This window comes from Alosa sapidissima, chromosome 14, assembly GCF_018492685.1.
Source record: "Alosa sapidissima isolate fAloSap1 chromosome 14, fAloSap1.pri, whole genome shotgun sequence".
Classification (NCBI taxonomy): Eukaryota; Metazoa; Chordata; class Actinopteri; order Clupeiformes; family Clupeidae; genus Alosa; species Alosa sapidissima.
Genome location: NC_055970.1, coordinates 28216720 through 28235890, shown reverse-complemented (window position 1 = coordinate 28235890; position 19171 = coordinate 28216720).

The window sequence follows — 19171 nt, the reverse complement described above, 5'->3', positions numbered from 1 at the left end:
AGTGCCTCGTCTATCATGTCACCTGAGCATTAAGGTTGATTCATGAAATTACAAGAAAATACATTACTTTAACAAATTATTTTAAGTATGTTTTGTTTTCAATGGTTTATGTGGATTAATGATTGTAGGTAAAGACAACTAACATAAACTTGATTAGTCTTCTGCATCCAATTAATGTCCTTTGTAATTCAAATTGACCTGTTTAGTTTCAAGACTTCAGTGGTTCAGGCAATGGGTTTCCATGCAATTTTCTTGTAAAATCACCCACGATTGTACAGTATCAATACAAATATACATACAACTGAAACCCTGATTATCAATCCAACTATCAGTGCATCCAGGTTGGAAGTTAATGCTGAGTCAGAAGCTTCCAGTGCTCCCAGCAGATCTCCTTCTGCTATGCATCTCTCAGCCTGAAATCCCAGCATTAACACACATGAACACATTTAACCACAGTTAACATGCAATGAATACTGAATAATTCATCATTGTGGCAGTCAAGAAACATACCTGTATTGAATGTTTCTTTGCCTGTTTGCCCAATAGTGCACAGCAACACCATACATTGAAGACAGACCAGCGGTAAAAGGAGGGCACCTCCACAGATGACTGCTGAGTCTCCCGTGGTACAGATACAGATACAGACATAGCGGCACTGGTTCAATGTCCGAGCTAACCTTGCACCACCGAGCAGTTCAGATGAATCGTACAAATAATGAAGTTGGATATATGGAACAAACATATTCAACACCAACTGATGCCCACTCACCACAGATGCCTGCCCCTTCAACCATACACAAGTTAAAGGTCTGTGGTTTCTAGGTTTGTGGAGGTGGCCTTGTTGATGTGCACAGAGAAAAGCACTGGTACAACTTTTAATCTATCTCAGATAACACTTTTTTTTACTAGATATTAAATTTGTACGAGACAAGATTTTAAAAAGACAATGACAAAGTCTGTGCTTTAGCAGTAAAATTAGGAAAATGTACAACTAGTAATAGAAAGAGTCAGTTTGAGTGGTCTGCAAAGGACAGCATATTGGCTGTGGTCCTTATAATAATAGTTTTTAAATAGCAATGCTCGGCAAATAAAAAAAATCCAATTAAAAGTTAAAATAAAAAATGAAGTGCACAATAATGTAATTTTCAATTTTTGTGAAATTCAGTGAATTGCTCCTCACAGCCCTTTACTGCATCCTGTCAGGAAAGCCTAGCACACATGGCACGGGGGTGACGTGCTGTTGGTACTGTGTTTTGACGGCCATTGAACAAAAATGTGTTTTAAGTCAAGATTTAAAACAGGCATTGTTGTGGCTTTTGTAGGAGAAACTTATTCCAGAGTTTAGAAGCTGTTCTTGCAAAGGCTCAATCTCCCCGGCGTTAGCCGACTGTAAAGGCCTATCTGCGGAGGCAACAGCGCACCACATACCGACCAGCAAGTAGAAAGGCAACACTCGTGTTGTGTGACAGCTTAGTCTCCACAGAGTTAGATAACACAGTACATTGTGATTAGAGTATTATATGCAGAATATGTTATGAGAATAATACAACCCCAAACCAGAAAAGGCTGGGAGTAGGGTATTATTCTAGTCTTATGCCGCCTTCATGCCACATCGGATATTCAGAAATTCGGACCTCCAATAGAGGAAAAATTACTTGAACGCAAAGTCGGGTCGGAATTTTTTGGAATAAAAAACCCCCCAAAAACGCTAACCTACACACAGGCCTATGTATGATGTGGGACCTGTGTGGTTGCAAAGGTGTGCGTGTCAGCTTGGCCGAGCTCCAGTGAGAGGTCACATACCTGTGGCTGGCCCAGTGTAGCTTCCGATGTGCCTCCTGAATATCCCAAGCGTCGATGTTTGTTAAGTTCAAGTTTTTGTTGTTGTGGTGGTGTGACAATTCAATGTAAATATGGCAAACGCTCAAGATGGGAAACCTCAGGCCGCCAGTCTTCCACAAAGGCCTGCAAACTAATTGTGAGCCAAGGACTCAGGACAGGTGTTCATTTACCAATTAGCCACTGGTAGTGACATCACTGAAGTCAGTGCTTACCCTACCATGGGGCCCTAACCTATCCTAACACATGGCACGGAGGTGACGTGCTGTTGGTACTGTTTTTTGACGGTCATGACTGAGCCTGGCAGTAAGCACAAGAAAAATATTTGGGTCATAGCACAACCAAGCGCAACCTAGCGGCAAGCACAGTGCATGCCGCGCATAATGTATAGGTGCCTTTACTTAGTCCCAGTTACACCTATTCCCCTTGCTACTGCCCCCTATAGAAACATTAAACTGGCACTTACTGTACAATACTATTAAAGCATTAAAAATAAATTACAAAGGGTGAAGTATTATATCACAGGCTACACGTAATGTTATCTTGGTTAAGTTAAATGTTAGAAGTGAAAATTTGTAGGTAGGCTCATGAGGAGACCGCGCACAGCTGGCTACTGAACAAGACCGAATATAACCGTGGCTACTGGCCAGTGCTTGAGTCTAGTGTCAGTCAATATGAGTGTATGTCAGCTAATTTCAGAGACATGGAGAGCAGGACATTTGCAGCTTGAGGCAACATGTCTTGGAGCGACTATGGCAGGGGAAGTAAACGCACCCCTGGGAGTGCAAACCGGTGACCGAATCTATTAACTCGGTAGGCCAACCAACGACCGTCTGGTTGAACCGACTTGCGTAAAAGAGTCGGTTGTCCCAACACTATTCCAAGATTTCCTCCTGATGGTGAACGGTGTTCAAACAGAGCCCGTTCACGGAAGTCAGGACAGGACTTCAACCGCTCACCTGAAAGCAGAGGCACTCTCCCCCCTACTGGCGTGTAACTGCTCAGTTCAATCAGACGGGCTCAATCATAGACTGTAAAAATCCAACCGATACACGTTGTTTCATTTGTGGACATATCTCTACGCTATTATACTACTCTAAGGAGTCTCTGAAGTATATGATAGTGTAGAGGCATTGCAGAACATCATAGAGGTAAAGAAATCTCATAGCATTGTAGGCAGAAATAGGCTCCCATATCATATTGTGGTGTTTATCATACCCACCTCAGTCACACTACGCTGATATGGATTCTCCGTGGTTGTTCTTGACTTTGTTAATGTCCTTGGAGTTTTGGAGGTTGTGGGTACCTTTTGTCGTTTGTCCTGCGAACTCGGTCCTTCATCTTGTCCATACTCTCGGCTCTCTTGCTTTCTCCACTCCTCGACATCTTGTTGTGTCCTCACAATTAATGTTGCAGGCTCTATAGAGGGAGAGCAGCTTCACAGAAGAGAACTTCTGACGGCAAATTTGAGGAAAAGTTGGTAAACCATCCTTCTTATCTAATTTGAGGGTGCTGATTCTGAATATTTTGTTTACCAAGCTCAATTCTGAGTTCTAAGCTGCATAATCAGCATTTTAACATAAAATAGCGTTTTTCTTTGCTTATTTTTCCCTAAATTGGGTTGTTTTCAAATGTAATCACTAAAACCAAATAAAAGTGTTCTCTAAATACACTAAATACATGTTTGAGCATTAAAGAAACCATACTATAGTTTATTAATGTATTTAATGGGAACATGATTACAGTTAATATGTAATAAACTCGGAAATTCTAATCCAAACACAACCATATTTTTATTGCTTACATAGTGAGTCACTCATGTGGTGTTTAATGCATTTCATCACAATAACAAGTTGCACAAAAAACCTTCAACTCAGAATATATCCTACAGTACATATGAACTTAGATAGCGGGAATAAGCCTAATGCAGAACTGCATCTACCGTCAGCAACAACCGACAAGTAAAAAACATTTTACTTCTAGTAACACTGGATTTGGTATGTGTGCTTGCCTCCATACTAGAGATTGATAATGTGCTCTTCTAATATGCCATTGAGCAGCATCACTTGTTGGTGGTAGAGCCTCCGATCCTCGACATCTAGAAAACAGTGGCTCTGGCATAGTGTTGTCACGATACCAAAATTATGACTTTGATACAATACCTGCCATAAATATCTTGATACTCGATACTGAAACGATATCCAAATCCTAAAATATCTGGAAAAGAAAGGACGCAGGCCTCCTCCAAGTGTATTGAGTCATTTGTGTTGAATTTGGTGCACTTTTGGTCAATTCTGGGTTTTAAACTTAAACTTCCTACATAATTATTATTTTTGTAGTCAGTAAAATAGTATTTTGTGTGTGATTAAGTCCTTTATTGTTTGTTATAGCTCATTTATATTGTGTGGTGTTTTGGCAATAAATTACCTTTAAATAGCCAAATTTCTTTGATAATTAACATCATTTGCTACTACATAACAAATACCAAATAGCAATACAAAAGTTTCTTACAAACGTTCCTGCATAATTCTTAAATGTGCTGCAGTCAGATGGGTGTCCTAAAGACATAACTAGATCTTGTGCATCTATTACCAGTGTTGAATGAGCAGTTTTTGCAGTGATCACTGGACATTCCACATTGCTAGACAGCACTTGAGTGAGGATAGACTTATTTCCACTTCACAAATAACCATCGGTATCTGCAATAGCTACAGTACAGGGACATTAATCAGTTCATAGCTAAGGATTTGTCCTAGGATTTGTCCACTTCCCTTTCTGCATCATATGCAGTAATGATGCACTGGAGAATGTTTCTTTTTGTTGCACTATGAAGGATATCTTGTCTAATTTGTTTTGGTGTTTCCAGCTAAAACAGCTATTGCCCAACAGATTCACATCCAGCTTGACTCAACTTCACTGACCCCAACTAGATTGTCACGTAACTTGGCCGTTGTAATTGATGACCGACTTAACTTCTCTGAGCATGTAGTAGGGCTGCACAATTAATCGAATTTTAATCACGATCACGATTTTGGCTTCCCACGATCAAATTTGCGTGATCGAGCGATATTAAAAATGCGTGCTCTACCCATTGAACCAACCTGGCAACCCATAGAACACTCCGCTACAAAACAATGTGCCTGCATGCAGCCTACCAATGACAACTGTTCCCTGCACTGCTCAGCCTGATGCAATGCTCAGTTTGGATGCACTGTGGACTAGTAGCATTATGTTAACTATTAGTAGGCTAGTTAGACTATACAAAAAAATGACGATCAAAAATCAAATGTGTGGCACAGCAGGCCAAGAGCTTGTCCCTCGAAACGGATCATCCGTTGTTCGAAAATATTTCGGATTTCAGGCAAGTGGAGTAAACCAAAAACTTAAGCAAAGCAGGGCTCTCAACTCATACCGTGAAACACATCACATGAAACCACACATGCCTTTTTATCACGTTAACTTTTAGTCCTTGTTTGCTTCCTCAAGAAAGCGTCAAATTAACAGTATGTCTTAATACTTTGTAATTACTGTGTTGCCGTTAACGTTTCCCCAAATATTAACAAAGTAGCAAGCTGGAAGTTTGGAAGTCGCAGTCAATCTATATTTGCAGTAATTTTGGGGAGTAAATGTGATCGTGATAAATAATTGTGATCTCAATATTGATCAAAATAATCATGATTATCATTTTGGGCATAATCGTGCAGCCCTACTGAGTTATTACAAATGCCTAGTGAAAATGTTGTGCCCTCCGTATTCCACTTTTCAAGGGCCCTCTGCTCTATTGGGGCCTTATACTTCCCACTTTCCCCCCCAGTTCGACACCCTTTATCTGCTGAACCTTCTGCTGGTTTCCAAATATAAAAAAACTCTGCAACTCAACATTGGCCTGCCTGCCTCAGCTGCCTGTGAGGGGCTTTTCAGTTGTGTTGGATTACTGTTCACTGCAAAGCGACCCAAGGATGAGTGCAACTAACTTTGAAAATCAACTACTGCTCAAACTTAAAAGGGACACCAGGCAAGCCTGATGCTTTTTCTCTACGAAACTCCCCCTCACTCGGTCTGAAGCTCTTTTCCTTTTCTTTGCATCTTTCCGTCAAGGGTTTTCGCTGCTTCTTCGCCGGTTCTGCCCCCCCCCCCCCCCCCCAAAAAAAAAGAAAAACTAAGTAACTTTTTTATACTTTTAGTAACTAGTAACTTTTTAAGGACATTATTTTAAATGAACTACTTTTTACTTTTACTTAAGTACATTTTCAGATCGGCATTTTAACTTGTACTTGAGTAATATTTCATCAAAGTATTGGTACTTGAGTACAATATTTTCGTACTTTTCTACCTCTGCCCCTACTCTTGCAACTTTTGTGTATGTAAATGAGTGTGTGCATGTGTGTGTTTGCTTCTGTGTGTGTGTGTGTGTGTGTGTGTGTGTGTGTGTGTGTGTGTGCCTTTGTGTGGCATGTGTGTGTGTGTGTGTGTGTGTGTGCACCAGTGATGTAGTACTCGAGTCCGGTCTCGGACTCGAGTCCGGTCTCGAGACCGATTTCTGCTTTCTCGGACTCGACTCGGACTTGTTCCTTCAAAGACTCGGTCTTGACTCGGTCTCGGACCACAGTGGGAGGAGAAGGACTCGTAATTTCAGACCGAGTCCTCGAGACCAACGCATTTTTTATGTTCATATCAAAAAAATGTTTATGTTCATATCAAAAAATCAAAATGAAATTTCACGGCGGCCGTCTTTGCCCCTTGTTGGCCTTGGTGCCCCCTTCTTTCAATATTCTGCTTTGCGTCCGTTTAATAGCGATTTTTATTTAGCCTATAGCCTGTCAAAATAATCTTAGCATCACAGCGCAAACTAATTCAGTTTTACACAGTGGAGAAAATGACAGCGCATGGCAAGACAGAAAGTGCGTCCAAATTCACCCATTCTTCTCAGTTGAAATACTCGCAATCGCTAAGCCTACTCATCACACAGGCACATGTATCACATCACATGAAAGAACTTTTTCTCAGCTTTTAAACAATGTTAGCCGCTAATTGCTGTGGTTAACGGTTCGCGACCATCCATATATCAGAATAAACAGCAGACCTTACCGAACACAAAGGTGTAAAGCAGTCCCCTGTACAGTAAGCCGTTCCAGAGTATTCCGGTTAAATTAAAAATGTAATCTGCAGCAAGGTCTACATTCATGTCTCCAACTTTGGTCTTTAGGTTTCAAAATGTGTTTAAATCGTTCTTCATGATTTCATAACAGGCCAAATACAAAATAAATGTTACAAATATTGCCTAGATATAGGTAAATATTAAAATCAGAGGATATACAGCTGAGTAAGAGTTTGTGAAAGGAGTCTTAATGATCAACAAATGCTAAGCATGCATCAAGGTTGCATCAGTTTCTTAAAGCTGAGCTGTGCTTAAATTGTTCAATACATGATTCCATAACAGGCCAAATATAAAATAAATATAAATATTAAATATAGCCTAGACATCTAAATATTAGATGATCAGATGATTTTCTATGTAATATGTCATGTTTCATGTTTTTGTAATGTTTCATACAGTGATTCAGGTCTACTGCTGTGAATAGGCTAAATACAACTTTGATTATTTTTATAGCCTACTACTGTATAGTTAACTTTGGCCTTGGTGCCCTGACATGTGGCCTTTGTGCCCCCCACCAAATATGCCCAACTGAAGGCCAAGTGGCCTTGCCCCTAAAATGGTGAAATTCCAAGCCTGGGCCTAACTGTTGATTATTAATTGGGATGATATTAAATCATATGAAAACTGACATGTTTTTATGGTCTTGGTCTCGACTCGGTCTCGACTCGGACTTGCTTCCTCAAAGACTCGGTCTTGACTCGGACTCGACTGTATTTGAAAACCAACGGACTCGGTCTCGACTCGGTCTCGACCCTTCAAAGACTCGGTCTTGACTCGGACTCGGCATAGGCGGTCTCGTCCCCATCACTAGTGTGCACTGCACTGTAGTACTGTCTGATGACACAAATGTGTAGAAAATGTGTTTCAGTGCTGACCTGTTGAATTTTTGCGTACAACAAACATCATAATTTATTCAGTCAGTCATCATATTCATTTGAATGAAAATGATATGGGATTTAAACTATATTTTAATGCAAACAACAGCAGGGAACAAAATTCTGCAATATGTCCTGTGCAGTGTTGGGGAAGTTACTTTTAAAAAGTAGAGTTTCTTAAAAAAGTAACCTGTTACTTTACTTAGTTCCCTCTATGGAAAGTAACTTTTTATGTTACTCGTTACTTTTACGTTACTTTATGTTGCTTGACTTTGGGCAAAACCCAATATTTGTTCCTAAATGTGTAGGCCTACATAAAGTGCTACTATGCTACTATGTGGCACTTGTGATAGAAGGATATGTAGCTTTCAAGTGGCAAAAGTGCAAAGTGCCAAATTCAGATTCAAAATCGCTGGACAATTGAACTGCAAAGTCCACAACTGGGATAGCCTGGGTGAACCCAGGACGAACCTGTTAGCAGATTTGAATTTGCTTTGCAGGTCCTTCTGAAAAGGATTACATTGACACTTGTTTCCAACTTTCCGGGATATAGCGATCAGTGATAAACTTAATGGCACATTAAACTCGTCCATATTTGCATAACCCTGTTGCCATCAGCGTGGTCACTGATTGTGTTGAATGCACATGATTGTGATTGGATCCATGTTTTTTGGTGATTCGGAAATGAGCATCAATGGGATCCTTTCCAGACTGACCTGCAGAGAAAATTTAACTTTGCTAACTGGTTCGTCTGGATTCACCCAAGTCACAACTGGGAAACTCTGGGAAATCTCCCCTGAGATGTGGTGCTCACAGGGACTTTAACGCTGGGAAAAATGTTTTCCCCCCATTCCCAGACCCCATGAACGCATCACAAACCCATCCCGAACGCATCCATAGCTCGTAATCCACTGTGTGTGGTGCCTTTTGTTTTGAGAAGTTAAAACTTTTCCTGAAATGCATGTGAAAAGGATACATATAGGGAATGTTGAAGGAATACGTTTATATCACGTGGTCACCATTTTTAACATTTTCTGCGCGAAAACAAGGCTTTGGTGGTAGACAGACTTTGATAATCCTGATGGCTGGGGCGAAAATAGAAAGATAAATATGTTGATAGAGGGCTAACTGGGTGGTTGGGTTGCAGTCTCTCATTGTATGTCTGGCAGAATGTGTTTAGTGAAAAGGGACTTCTGGGCCAGAGTCAGACGCCTTAGTATTTGGTTCCAACAGATGAGGGCCATTAAGCATCAAGTTCCCAATGCATCCAGCATTCTTGCTTGTTTTCCATTCACATTCATATCAGGATTACACACTTTTCTACAAATTTACAATTGCAGTACTTTATCACCAATCGCAATAGGTGATATTGAATAATGTTAGTTTCTATTTGAAATATGTAAATAATACCATTGTCAGCTGTCATTGTCATTCATCTTGGCCGATAAGTGTGCAACTTTTTTTTTAAATCTATTTTCTAATCTTTTTTTTGTATTTTTTGTTTATTTAAAAATATGAAATTATGAATATGGTATTGTCCATGAGTTAAAGGAATGAACCCATGGAGTTTTTTTGTTTTTATTTATTAAAACACCTCCATGCATCATTTAAGATGGCTATTCTGACAGCACCCACATGGCCCACTGGATGGTGCTGTTGTAGTACATTGTGAAAGATTTTTTTCTTTGATTTGTACAATGCCTGTGGAAATTAACTGACTTTGTATTTTGATTCTTTTGTTAGAAGAGCTGTATCTCTTGCATATGATTCTAGTCGTCTACGTTGAACTTTACAACACTCAGATTTAGTGTGTTAAATTAGCCTCATTTGGCTTTGTTAATTTTCTTTTTTATTTAATTTTTTTTTCTTGCTCTACGCCCTCAATAGTGTTGTGCATGAACAGTTCTTAGCAGATACGAGGCACTATGTTATCTAACACAGCTACAATTCCTCTCATTGAAAATGTCATATACATCTCTTACCACTTAACAGTCACACTAAGTTATAATAATTTGTTATGTTTTTTTCTCATGTTTGTAATAACATTCTATGAAGGAAATAATACACCTGATTCACCTGATTCAGAAACGCAACTGGTTAGCTTGATTCATAGTTGTTTTAGTGTTCATAGTGCCATATTTTTGGCAGTCATTTTAATCTTATAAACAGTTGGAAACAATTGCTTAATTATAAATATATATTACTTAACTATACTGGGTTAACAAGGTAGTGGAAGTTATGTTAGTCCTTTTAATTTTATGAAAATGTGACAATGAGATGGAAGTCATTGGAAATTATTTGAAATACTGTAGATCAGTTAATTGACAAAGAGAAAATGGGGTAGCAGCTATCAAAGGATTTACTGATACTTTATTCACTCTAGCATTGATGTCTTTGAAAATAAACCTGAAATATTGGCTCAGGAGGTTTTAGAAATTACAGTGTCTATGAAATATGTATCTTTTATGTCTATCTATTTTAGGTATTCATTTTTGCCTCATTTTTACAGTTATGACTTCACAGTCCTGACACATCACATAAGTACATACATTATTGTTCTTTGTTTATTTTGTGCACAGTAGATGGCAGTGTTCACTAACTGATCATGACAGCATGCAAGTTGTGTGTATCACATTGTGTTTTTGATTGATTGTAAAGCTAAACATTTTTCTGATAAATTTGACCATTGAACAGTAAAGAACGGTTAAATATGAACTGATGTGGTAGTTAGCAGATAACGTTGCGAGACCAAAATGTCAGAAACAGAACAACAGCACCTATTACACCCACGGCTAAAACATGTTCTCCTGACTCTCTTGAATGGCCATTACTGCTGGCCTCCTACATGGCAAGGCACGTGGTCTTGGCTTGGTTACTCACTATCTTGAGGGAGTGCCTTGACTTGAGGGACCCCCCACACACCTGAACAGAGATTAGATCAGTGTACACAGTGAACACCGGCACTAGCCCTCGCAAGACTCATGTAACTTCTTTATCTATTCACACCGCCATGAATCAGCTATACAAACAGATGCAAAATAGGGAATGCCGCCAGCCTGTAGAACATTAACTTGGACTGTCTGTGTCATTGTCTTTGGGGCTCAGGAGTGATCTTTGTAATGCCATTCCAGCTGATAAATCCTCTCAACAAAGTTTATTTTTATAATGTTTCATAACTATTGTCAGCCTCTAGAAGTGCAATAGGGAAAGTGGTAAATGTATAATGATCTCTGGCAAATGTTACAGAGTATGCTTTAAGAGTTTACTCCATGCATAGTTACAGTAGCCTATGTGATAAGATGTAGGAATTAAAGACAGTCTTAATTTTGAATATACTATAGAGCAATCTCTCAGAAAATCTCTCTTAAAAAATATACACTATTTGACAGGTGCAAAGGATAAAAGAGTTAGTGGCTGTTTTTTTATCTACAGTATAGCAGCAAAAATTTGCAGCACTGCCACTAGATGGAGACTACACAATTACTGTACTCTTTTGCTGTACATGACAGATTTAAAGAGTGCTAATCAGTCAATTATATTTCAAGGATCTCAAACAATATACTTAAAGTAAAATATATGCAAAAAACATTTTCCAGATATGATATCCTCAAATATATGCAAAATGCACAATGTTGTGATTTTTAAATGAGAGCAAGAACCGACCTTATAAATAGCTAATCATGTCTTTATGATTTAAGCAATGATTATGCATTTAAACATGTGATTGTTATGCATTCACAAATAGGTAATTATATATACTGAAGAACCCCATTTTAAACTTTGTAAAAAGTCACTCAGTATTTTACTCCATTAATTGTAGCTGTAATGCCCACGTGCAGGGACAGACTGGGACAAAAAAATCTGCCCTGGCATATTTGGTCCAAGAGGCCCTCAAATCGGTCGGGCACACTTTTTTTAAATACAAAATCCTTGCATTACCCTGAAATATGCATATACCTACAACCAAGTGTCGTGGAGCACTGAAAGTGGACAAATGTAGGCCTCATTGGCAATCACTCTCTGTTATTTTAACTCCTTGTCATTTTCTTTCATTTTTGTTTTTATGTTCATTAATATTAAAACACGGGCCATTTTCTTATTTTTCCTTGTTTATGTAAAGCACTTTGATGCAATGCGGTTGCTTTTAAATGTGCTATAAAAAATAAATTGACTTGACTTGACTTGACACTCTGACTGATCAAAGGAAGCCATGGAGCACATGATCTCCATATTTAATTATACAAGCAATTATGAAAGAAAAGTTTCTGCTTGAATTCAAAGTATAATTTCAAATAGTTCAATAGGCTACATTTAAACTATACAATGCTCAATTGATAGCAGCACCAAAAATTACTGAAGCCTATGTGTAAAGAGCTAACTTACCTAGATTGTGGTAGACCATAATGTGATTTATACCAGTTATCACCATAGGACAACTGGAACAACACAAAATAAACAGGGTTATTTTATTGCCTGTTGCTGGAAATATTTTTTTCCTGTAGGCTATACTACCTACCTACATTGCTGGTACATTTTAAAACAGTACAGCTACATGAACTAATTCCCTTTAATATCTTCCAGTAGCCTATCCTATAGGTTATATATAGATTAGTTGGCTTGTGCATGAATATGACTTGACGTTTTGTAGGCTACATTTTCGTCAGTCTACAGTCTTTAGCCCATCTTTACCAAGAGAACTCTTCCGAGATAGAACCCTTTCGACACTCTAGGCTTAATCTGAGGCCAGATACCCCAGCCAGGGAAGGTTGGGGAGTCTGTTACTAGTGCAGAGGACCAAGTGACACACAGGGCCAGCTGGCTGACAGGTGGGCCCAGAAAGGGGAACTCCCACTGCCAAGATGCCCTCCGCCCCCACCTCCCCACCACCCACACATACACACTTGGAGAACTGCAGGTACAAGATGAACTTGGGGTAGTTTATTAAAGGAAATCACACCATGTCACACACGATCAAAAGGCCAAGCGAAGAGAGCGGGGGGGAGGTTGCCACTCAAAGATTTTGTGAGGAGTCAGGCCGCGAGCAGTTCTTTGTGTGGCACAGCGGGAGGTGGGGGAATAAGATCATCCATGCAGAACCGAGCAGCTGGAGCCGAGTCTCCACACAGGAGGATGAACAGAGAGAGATAGGCCGAAAAAAAAGCATACTCCAGAATTGACATCCTGGCTGTGCCACGCACTATTAATATGCAGATGAACCCCAAATTCCATCCGTTGCACATAATCCGACCTCACTCTGGGCAGTGAGGAATCTTGAGTCAGTACTCTGGTTCAGACTTCTGAATGTGATACTGTGGTCAAGGATGGCTGTGGAAGGTTTTCATTTCTTTCATGAGCCATATCCTCTTGCATAATATGATGACGCTGCTTTAGTAACTTGGTTCATCTAGGTTAGAAAGCCACTATGTAAATGTTTGACTTGTCTTCAAAATTTTTTTTTTTGGCATGTGGCACATACTTGCCATTGTTCTCTACCGACATAGCACTTGCCCATCTGTTGAATGATGGACTAAACAGGCTCTTTCATGGCAGGTGGACATGAGGCCGAACATTTACACTCTGATATCATTAGGCTGTACACTCATCTTTTGTATTATCCAGAAACACGCATGGACGCTTTGATGAAATCCAATAAAAATGCTCTTTTCTTTAGAAGTCACAGATGTCTTAAAGTGTATTTTCTGTCTTTAATACAGGATCTTGACCCCAGGAAGTCTGGTCACACATTTGATGACTTGTTTATGTACAATGTAGGCCTACATGTTTATATCACATTGTGTCCTCATGTATAGACTTTTTTAATTTTCATGTGTTTTGTAATGATTGATATTATTTCTTTAGAGTTTAGGTCAGTATTACTGAGATATATTTATATATCTATTTAGATTTTAAAAATATATTACATTTTTCCCTTCCTCTCAAACGTCTTTTGTGAGAGACACAGGTGTACAAGGCCTAAGTTCAGCACTATCAATAAAGGTGTCAGCCTTAAATGTTACACAAGGTCACTGCAATCCTAAACAAGGCCTGTAAAATAATTTATCTGCCTTTCCCAATCATCAGTGGTCCCAGGTCACTGTGGCACAATATGTACGGCATCAGGTGATGTGTGGTGTTTAATGTTGATCTCTCTCACACAGACATACAAACAAGCAATTCCGATTACGGATGTGTCATTTATTAGTCTTTGGTCATTACTGTATGCAACCATATACTTATGAATGGCATGTTAATGTAGTGTAATGTGATGTTTGACTGTCAGGTAGACCTATTAACAAATATTTCTAAGTGTATTCATCAGCTGTGGCTGAAAGAGATCACAAATGAAAAGCAGCATAATTAGATGTCGTTTTCCTTGCTCATTAAAAGTGTCTTTAAGCTGGCTTGATAAGACCAAGAGGGGACTTGTTGGTACATGGTTATTACTTCCTGTGTGTTATCTGCCTGGATCCTGTCCCTGACATGGAAATGTTAATATGATAAGGATTAATTGAAGCAGCCCTATTACGTGTGAAGTAGTCCCTGAGTGTTCTCTGAGGCTACTGTGTGTGCAGCATGTTTAAGGATCATTTGCTAAAAAAGCACGGCTTAACCACTTGTTTGCAGAGATTTACTATCAATGCCATACCTGAGAGCCAGCTGCTATATGTGCTTCAAGTCACTGGGACATTTTTATTAGCCCTGAGGTAGATTTTATTTTCCTCATTTAAATACTTGGAGTGGTGCCGCTCTATGTTGGGATGTTTTCCATTAGAAAGCGATTCAGATTTGGTGTAATAGATAACCAAATTTTAAGAGAGAGAAACGGAGGGTTTAACTAAATCCACCCAGGCTGCTGATAACCCCACAAGGCGTAGTCAGGGACTTATATGATGTTTGTGAAATAGCTGTCTTTGCTGAACAAACAGACAGGTTGTCTTTGTCAAAGACAAAGAGAAGAAACTGTAGAGACTTTTACTACATTTGTCGTCTGAATTGATTCTTTTCTCCTCCTGCTACTGAAGGCAGAAATTATGTTTGCCTTGACAAATTGATGATGGCCATATAGTAATCTGTAAGTTTTTAATTGCTGAGTAATCGCTAATGGTCACATTTTGTCTATTTGCTGTGTGCAGTATCTTTAACCAAATACTTTAATCAGATTTGTATCAAACATTCACCAGTTAAAACATGACGTTTACAACAGCATGCCATAAAGCTGTGTAAGCTAATCAATAGGGGCATATGATTTAATGTCAACTTTTCACCATGAAGCTCTACCAGGAGGCAAGCACATTCAGCAGCAAAGTAAATTGTCTGGTGTCTGATTACAGTTATATGTGTGTGTCTGAATTGCAGATGACTCCTGTAGGGGTATCATTCATTGTCTGTATTTTCCACATGAGATGTATCATTAACAGAAATTGGCTATCATTAACATGTGTGGGACTGCATCGACTCCTACAACTTTTGAGTGAGAGGCACTACATATTTCATTTTCAGCATGTAGAAGTTCTGTGCAGAATTTAACATTATTGTCATTTTGTTACATGATTTGAAGACACTATGCACCAATTTGCCACTTTCTGAGGTATGTTTATGTGAACAACCTCTTCTCTTTTGGTGTGATCTTCATGTATTCTGATGCTACTGTATATAGCCATGGAAAGGGCAGGTAGACACACTTGTGTTTGCCAGAAGTGGTCCAGACTACACACTATGGTTCTGTCATCTGGGACAATCACAATATGACTTTACCAACATTATTGCAAAAAGAGGCTTCTTAGCATGTTAGCAAGCTTCTATCCATGCAAACAGGGTGGTTGGTTGTCTTTGAAATTATTCTACATGATTTTTAGGTTGTTAGTTTGCTAGTTTTCAAGATGGGTGAGATTTCTATAATGTGTTAAATCATTTGAATCAATCTGTGATCAATTAATCCAACTGATCATTTAGGTAAGGAAATCACTATCAAATAACCTAAACTAAAAGGTGGTTATGACAAATCTGGCAAGACATACCACTTATCAGTTTTATCTTTATGAATATTTTTGTCTGTATGTGTGCAGGCATCATGGTACATGTTTTCTTGTATGGAAACAAATGAAGTGCTGGGTATTTTACTTTAGAAGCATTTACATACATGACGCCTGCACATTTAGAAAATGTCATAGCCTCTTTTTGTCCCTGCATGTGTGAATTATAGTGTGCATGCTTGGTTCTCTCCAGGTCATTGGTGAATGTGCTGCTGCCCTGCTGATAATTCCCCCGGCCCATGCCTCTATGTGCCTCAGGCTACACCCCAGCCAGGGTCAAGGTCAGAGGATCACCATGCCTTTGATATGCCTCCTGAATGGTGCTGTTTGTCAAGACAATAGGAATGCGTTTTGAGGTCAGTTTTACCTTTTCAGTGATCCTACGCATTTTCACCACTTCTGTTTGCATTTCTGAATAATCGTTCCCTGTTGAAAAATTATGAAGTATTTATTAAGTCGTGAAATAAAATATTTGTTGTGTATGAGTGAGGCAGTGTGTCCTGCTCTGTTTTCGTGCTGTGCATCTCTCCAACCACGCTGGTCAATATTGGCTGCAGGGGTTAAAGCTGATGGTGCATGGAGCAAGGTGCTGGAGGTCAAGCTTGGCCATATTGTTGGGCTGCTCCTCCTCCTGCTGCCTCTGCATTGCCTTGAGCTGCAGGCTCATCCCCTGCTGATGAATGATAGCCGTGCAATCGAGCCAGGCCAGTGGTCACTCTGACGGACTGATTGACTCGTGCGTGACCTTGTGTACTCCTCCATTCTCACCGTGGGTTTTTGTTTGAAGCTTTTGTTGTACGCTGCATTTTCCCTATGTCAGCTATGACATGGTGTCACCAGAGAAGCACATGAGTGATCATAACATTCAGTGTCTGTCGTGTGGCAAGTTGTGTGGCATACTATAATATCATCTCCACAATTGTTGTACACAAATGCAAACACAGGGTTAGATGAAAGATGCTTCCAGAGGAAATTGTTATAGTAAGTGTGGACCTTATTATGTGTTGATATTTCTTTTATCTGCTTATCACTAGTATGCTCTCACTGACTAACCTCAGACATAAATCCTGAAAATACCATAAGTGTCCAGAGTGGATTGCTATTGATCTCATTTACAATCAATCAATGGCTTGGAGTGGGGATGAAAACAATAAATAGGAAAAAAAAAAGAAAAGCGCCAAGGAAAATGGAGACCTGGTAACACAACAGCGCTGCAGCAAAACTGTGTGTGTGAGTGTGTGTGAGTGAGGAAACCTCCATTTCACCCAGGATAGCTGATCTTAGTCCTCATGGGATCGACACACAGCCACAGGGACTTGGTCACGCAGGGGCTGACTATGTATTTTGACAGCACTAATAATAGAAAAGAAGAAAAATACATATAACCTATAAAATATATACACCATGAAATGTGTCCTTTATGTTCATCAGAGATTGCTAGAGTTGGTTATGTGCAATATCATTAAAATTATGATTTTCATTTGAGATTTCCAGCCTGCACTGAGCTGATGTATCGTGTAGAAAATTTGTGTTAAACTTTTTACAGTTTAATGGTGATTTAAACATGAATATGTATGTACTTATATAAGTGTGGGTATTTTTACTTGTGTGTTTTTGTTGGACTGTGTGTGGGTGTGCTGGTGCAGGAGAGGTGGCCATACTGAGGCCGTGCTCTTGTGATCAATCACAGGGAGGGCTAATTGATCGGCAGCTCTGGATGGCTCTGCGGAGGAGAGAGCCTGGCCTGGTCATCTGCATGGGAAACGTCCTGAGGAAGGCATCTCAGTGCAGGGACCTCTGCAGCCCAACGCCCCTCGTCCGGTCTGCCCACCAGGTAGGATCTTTGGCTCTGTCTTTCTCTGCTCTAGCTCTCAACTCTGCTGTAGAGATGGGAGGTCTTAATGCTGATTAATACAGGCATGCCTTGAGCTGCTTATGTTTTATAAGTGTTTTATATTCAGCTACTTTCTTATATATTCAGCTTAGAGGAATGTTTTTTCAATGATGCACAACACACTGGCTTAGCCTCATGGCTTGATCATTTGAATTCATGTGTCGTAATCAAATAATCATATAGTAAACATGGTGTTGTGAGAGAGGTGGGGAGAGAATGTGTGAGAGAAGACAAGGAAGGAGGAAGGGAGAGAGGGAGGGGAGGGGAGGGGAGAGGAAAATAGAGGAGAGGCAGGCTCAGTCTCTGCAGATCAATGAAGGCCCTGCTGTCTCTGCTCACAGGCAGGTTTGCTGCAGCACACACTGCAGAGCTCGGCTGTAGTCAATGCCATGCTGTTCACCATAGTGAGACCTTAATGAGAGAGATTGTGTGGAATCATGACCAAGTCATAGACTGCTAAATATGTAGTTGTCAGCTACATGCCCAACTGAAAAAATACAGCTCTATATAAAATGTTATCCACGTTTTACATTTTACATGCATCGTGTGAGTAATAAAAAAATATGTGTTGTCCGTGTTGAAATGTGTTTACCGGTGACAAATAGGGGCAATTTTTAAGTATAGAAGTGATATTATTGAGTTTGAGTTTGAGTTTAAGTGATATTTCTAGCTCTCTAAGTCTGTGTGTAAAATGCAAAACATCTGCAAACCAGTTGAATGAGATAGGTTCCTGGTAATACACCCCACATCGAGTAGCAGAAGCAGCATCTCAAAAATATGTTTAAATCTAGCAATATCTCATATGAATTTATATTTTTGATAAGTACCGGTAATGTAATTGGTTATATGAAATAGGTTTTTTTGCCTTTTTTTAAGTTTGGTGGAATGGAATTTACCATACAAGGGTGTGAAGGCCCGGGGTATTGGTCATTGGTAGAACGTTCATTTGTTATATATGATTTCTTTCAGTGGCTTTGCCAGAGGTGATGTGGATAAGCATGCATGCTGTCTATATACAAGCCTATACACACAGAAATGACTGTAACAAACACAGCTCATTGGAATATGTATTAGTGATGTTGCTTGTGTTTATTCAAAGTTGGAGAAACATGATCAGTCCTCAATAATGCAGGAATATATTTATAAAAGCCCCAAAACCTCTTAATTTGGCTTCTCACATTTAAGGTACTATTTTAAATACAAAATACAATATTCTGACGATTGTATATATGTAGTACTAATAGTACTAAAAGTATAATATTCCCTCACCATTTCATGCTAAACAAGCACAATACTTTCTAACATGTTAGAGATCTTTACGTTTTATATTAAGTTGAGGAATTGAATTTGTGGTTATAATCCTACTGTAAGC